This window comes from Arachis ipaensis, chromosome B9 (genome assembly GCF_059453495.1).
Source record: "Arachis ipaensis isolate K30076 ecotype BB chromosome B9, ASM5945349v1, whole genome shotgun sequence".
Lineage (NCBI taxonomy): Eukaryota > Viridiplantae > Streptophyta > Magnoliopsida > Fabales > Fabaceae > Arachis > Arachis ipaensis.
The window spans coordinates 40579583-40585340 of record NC_142444.1 but is presented as its reverse complement, the minus strand read 5'-3'; the positions used below and the strand labels follow the sequence as shown (position 1 = coordinate 40585340).

General features: G+C 35.2%; 1 non-coding gene across 1 annotated transcript; it reads right to left on the bottom strand.

The window, feature by feature from the left end:
- Positions 1-5281: 5281 nt before the first annotated feature.
- On the bottom strand, positions 5282-5389 carry LOC148544408 (small nucleolar RNA R71). Its single transcript, XR_015900885.1, has one exon. It is a non-coding gene; the product is annotated as a small nucleolar RNA R71 (small nucleolar RNA).
- Positions 5390-5758: the final 369 nt, after the last annotated feature.

Sequence of the window (5758 nt, the reverse complement as noted above, 5' to 3'; positions counted from 1 at the left end):
TTACCTCCGCCAAGACTTCATCATTCTAGTTTGTTTTCCTTACTTGTCACTTACTCTTTCATATCCTTAATTTGTTCAGAATTACTATTGGATTATTTTTAGAATTTATTAATACAAGAACTATTTTTATTTTTAATTGGTCTCTTTGATTATTATTATTTATCATGTCTTTCTTTATTTCCCTTTCCTATTTTGTGAAGTTTACATTCATAATGAGCGAGTAGTTCCCTAACTTGATTGGGAGTTGATTGAAAGGAGAACCTTGAGTTGGAATGCTCAAAAGTAAAAATTGTAATTGGGTTTATTGTTGGATGGCTCTCTAGTCACTGACACTAATCCTTACCAAGGGAGAGGATTAAAACTTGTGATCAGAAGTAAACTTCCAACTTGCTTGACTTTCCTCTACCTAGTAAAGGATAACTGAGCAGAGCAACCTTCAATTATCAATTAATCTTGGGAGAACTCCAACAAGGATAGAACTTCCGATCAATCTACTCCCGGTCAAGATTTTTATTTAAATTACATAAATTCTCTGATTTAATTTCCTGTTTATCAAACTCAAAACCATCATGGAAAACATCTGATTAATAGAATAGCACATCTTTCTGCAACTCGTTGGGAGACGACCTGGGATTCATACTCCCAGTATTTTAATTCTAATTTTGTGACAACCCTTCTAAATTGATAAGCGAATTTTTGTTGATTAAGGACTGTACTTGCAACGTATCTCTTATATTAATTTCTTAATCCGCCAATTTCTGCCACGTCAGTGCCCTACCACCATCCTCTGGTTGTCGCATGATTTCGTGGGTTAGTGCCCTACCACCTTGCAATCAAAGAGAAATTTCATTTTCAGGAGGAATAATTCCAAGGGATGAGTGCCCTACCACCTTCTCCTGTCAGAGGGTAATATTTCGAGGGAGAGTGCCCTATCACCTTCCTCTGGTTGCGAAAAATATGAGTGAGAAGCCCAGCTTCAACTCTCACATCCGAACGTAGGCGGGATACTGCCACAACCCCTACGATGGAGAACAATACAAATTGTAATCACATACTCATTCTCAGAGGCCACTCCTCTTAACACTTCCACTCATACTCCTCACAACCATCATCAAGTCATAAGTTCCATTCCAAACTCTTAGTTCATCAATTTCTCAAATCATTGTCAACAATCACCATATGCACCACTCTTCCTTCTCTCTCGACTAACTCATCCGCAATACACCAGAAACCTAAACTTCCGTTTACTAACTTTTCAAAGAAAACCCCACTTAAAACTCCTAGGACCTTTCCCATATTTCAATGCTCTAAAATAAGCCCAAGAGTCTTGAAATGGTGTTATAGAAGCTTACAACCTTGTCGGGAAGGTGAAATAGTTGAAAATAAAGTTTAAAATTATGAAACAGGGTGTGTGCGTCCGCACAGGGGTGTGCGTGCGCACGCCCAGAAAGATTTTCAAGTGTGCATACGCACAGGAGTGTGTGTACGCACAGGTACTGATCCTTCCCGACTTGTGCGTGCGCACAGGTGATGAGCGAATAATTTATACGCATTTTGGCATTGTTTTTACATAGTTTTTAGTATGATTTAGTTAGTTTTTAGTATATTTTTATTAGTTTTTAATTAAAAATCACATTTTCGGACTTTACTATGAGTTTGTGTGTTTTTCTATGAGTTCAGGTATTTTCTAGCTGAAATTGAGGGACCTGAGCAAAAATCAGATTCAGAGGTTGAAGAAGGACTGCAGATGCTGTTGGATTCAGACCTTCCTGCACCCAAAATGGATTTTATGGAGCTACAGAACTCCAAATGGCACGCTCTCAATTGCGTTGGAAAGTATACATCCAGGGATTTCCAGAAATATATAATAGCCCATACTTTGCCGGAGTTTAGTCGAAGCAAACTGGCGTTGAACGCCAGTTCCATGCTGCATTCTGGAGTTAAACGCCAGAAACAGGTTGCAAAGTGGAGTTAAACGCCAGAAACAGCTTACAAACTGGCGTTCAACTCCAAGAGAAGCCTCTACACGTGTAAAGCTCAATGCTCAACCCAAGCACTCACCAAGTGGGCCCCGAAAGTGGATTTCTGCATCATTTACTCATTTCTGTAAACCCTATTAACGAGTTTAGCATAAATAGGACTTTTTACTATTGTATTTACATCTTTGTATTATCTTTTGATCCTTTGATCACATTTTGAGGGCTGGCCATTCGGCCATGCCTGGACCTTATCACTTATGTATTTTCAACGGTACAGTTTCTACACTCCATAGATTAAGGTGTGGAGTTCTACTGTTCCTCATGAATTAATACAAAGTACTACTGTTTTTCTATTCAATTCAAGCTTATTCCTTCTCTAAGATATTGATTCACACCCAAGAACATGATGAATGTGATGATTATGTGACACTCATCATCATTCTCAATTATGAACGCGTACCTGACAAACACTTTCGTTTTACATGCAAACAAGCTAGAATGAGTATCTCTTAGATATCTAATACAAGGGACCGAGTCTGAGATATTAGAATCTTCGTGGTATAAGTTAGAACCCATGGACGGCCATTCTTGAGATCTGAAAAGTCTAAACCTTATCTGTGGTATTCCGAGTAGGATCTGGGAAGGGATGGCTGTGACGAGCTTCAAACTCGCGAGTGCTGTGCATAGTGACAGACGCAAAAGGATAGTAAATCCTATTCCAGTATGATCGAGAACCGATAGATGATTAGCCATGCAGTGACAGCGTATTGGGCCATTTTCACAGAGAGGATGGGATGTAGCCATTGACAACGGTTATGCCCTACATAAAGCTTACCATGGAAGGGAGTAGGAATGATTGGATGAAGACAGCAAGAAAGCAGAGGTTCAGAGGAACGAATGCATCTCTATACGCTTATCTGAAATTCTCACCAATGAATTACATAAGTATCTCTATCCTAGTTTATATTTATTTATCTTTTAATTATTAAAACTCTATAACCTTTTGAATCCGCCTGACTGAGATTTACAAGGTGACCATAGCTTGCTTCAAGCCGACAATCTCCGTGGAATCGACCCTTACTCACGTAAGGTTTATTACTTGGACGACCTAGTGCACTTGCTGGTTAGTTGTATCGAAATTGTGAAAAAGAACTAAAATTATGAACGTGCGTATTAAGTTTTTAGTGCCGTTACCAAGGAATGAACGATCATGATTTCGTGCACCAAGTTTTTGGCGCCGTTGCCGGGGATTGTTCGAGTTTGGACAACTGACGGTTCATCTTGTTGCTCAGATTAGGTTATTTTATTTTAAGCTTTTTATTTCTTATTTTCGAAAAATACAAAAAAATTTTCTTCTTTTTCATTTTTCCAAAATAATTTTCGAAAAATGCAAAAAAAAAATTTTATAAAATCATAAAATCAAAAATATTTTTGTGTTTCTTGTTTGAATCTAGAGTCAAGTTTTAAGTTTGGTGTCAATTGCATCTTTTTAATTTTCTAAAAAAATTATTTTCGAAAATTTCATGCATTGCATTCTTCATGATCTTCAAGTTGTTCTTGGCCAGTCTTCTTGTTTGATCTTCATATTTTCTTGTTTTGTGTCTTTTCTTGTTTTTCATTTGCATTCTTGAAACATTAATGTCTAAAGAATAAAAATTTTTAAGTTTGGTGTCTTGCATGTTTTCTTTTCTTGAAAATTTTTCAAAAATACATACTTGATGTTAATCATGATCTTCAAAGTGTTCTTGGTGTTCATCTTTGCATTCAAAGTGTTCTTGCATATTTTTCTTGTTTTGATTCATAATTTTCATGTGTTGAGTCTTTTTGATGTTTTTCTCTTTCATCATTAAAAATCCAAAAAAAAAATATCTTTCCCTTTTTCTTCTCATCAAATTCAAAAAATTGAGTTGACTTTTTCAAAAATTTTTAAAATTTAGTTGTTTCTTATGAGTCAAATCAAATTTTCAATTTAAAAATTCTATCTTTTTCAAAAAAATCAAATCTTTTTCAATTTCCTTCTTAATATTTTCGAAAAATTTCAAAAATTATTTTCAAAATCTTTTTCTTATTTCTATTCCACATTTTCGAATTTAATACTAACAATTAATGTGATTAATTCAAAAATATTAAGTTGTTACTTGCCTATTAAGAAAGGTTCAATCTTTAAATTTTAAAATCATATCTTTTAGTTTCTTGTTAGTCAAGTAATCAACTTTGATTTTCAAAATCAAATCTTTTTAAATTTCTTTTTTAAAATAAATTTCAATCACAAATTTTTCAAAATCCAATTCAAAATCTTTTCTAACTTCTTATCTTTTCAAATTTGATTTTCAAATCTTTTTCAATTAACCACTTAACTTTTTGATTGATTCTTATCTTTTTCAAAACTACCTAACCAATTCTCTCTCTAATTTTCGAAAATCACCTTCCCTCTTTTTCAAAGTTCCCTTTTTTTAACTAATTGTTTTAATTTTAATTTAATTTGATTTAATTTTTCCTTTCTTAATTTTCGAATTTTTAATTTTAATTCTAATTTAAAAATAAAAATACTTTTATTTTATTTTATCTAATTTTCGAAAATTCTTCTCCCTCACCTCCTTCTATTTATTTATTTATTTACTAACACCCCTCTTCATCTAAGAATTCAAACCTACTCCTCACCCTTGTGTTTGGATTCTCCTTCTTCTATTCATATCTTCTTCTACTCACATAAAAGAATCTCTATACTGTGACATAGAGGATTCCGTATTTTCTGTTCTCTTCTTTTTCATATGAGCAGGAACAAGGACAAGAACATTCTTGTTGAAGCTGATCCTAAACCTGAAAGAACTCTAAAGAGGAAGCCAAGAGAAGCTAAAGCACAACTCTCTGGAGAAAATCTGACAGAAAATTTCGAAAAAGAAGGAGACATGGCCGAAAATAATAACAATGCAAGGAAGATGCTTGGTGACTTTGCTGCACCAAATTCCAATTTACATGGAAGAAGCATCTCAATTCCTGCCATTGGAGCAAACAACTTTGAGCTTAAACCTCAATTAGTTTCTCTGATGCAACAGAACTGCAAGTTTCATGGACTTCCATCTGAAGATCCTTTTCAGTTCTTAATTGAATTCTTGCAGATTTGTGATACTGTTAAGACCAATGGGGTTGATCTCAAGGTCTATAGGCTTATGCTTTTCCCATTTGCTTTAAGAGACAGAGCTAGAATATGGTTGGACTCTCAATCTAAGGATAGCCTGAACTCTTGGGATAAGCTGGTCACGGCTTTCTTAGCCAAGTTCTTTCCTCCTCAAAAGCTTAGTAAGCTTAGAGTGGATGTTCAAACCTTCAAACAGAAAGAAGGTGAATCCCTCTATGAAGCTTGGGAGAGATACAAGGAACTAACCAAAAAGTGTCCTTCTGACATGCTTTCAGAATGGACCATCCTGGATATATTCTATGATGGTCTGTCTGAGCTATCAAAGATGTCACTGGACCATTCTGCAGGTGGATCCATTCACCTAAAGAAAACGCCTGCAGAAGCTCAAGAACTCATTGACATGGTTGCAAATAACCAGTTTATGTACACTTCTGAAAGGAATCCTGTGAATAAGGGGACGCCTATGAGGAAGGGAGTTCTTGAAATTGATACTCTAAATGCCATATTGGCTCAGAATAAAATATTGACTCAGCAAGTCAATATGATCTCTCAGAGTCTGAATGGATTGAAGGAATCATCCAACAGTACTAAAGAGGCATCTTCTGAAGAAGAAGCTTATGATCCCGAGAACCCTGCAATA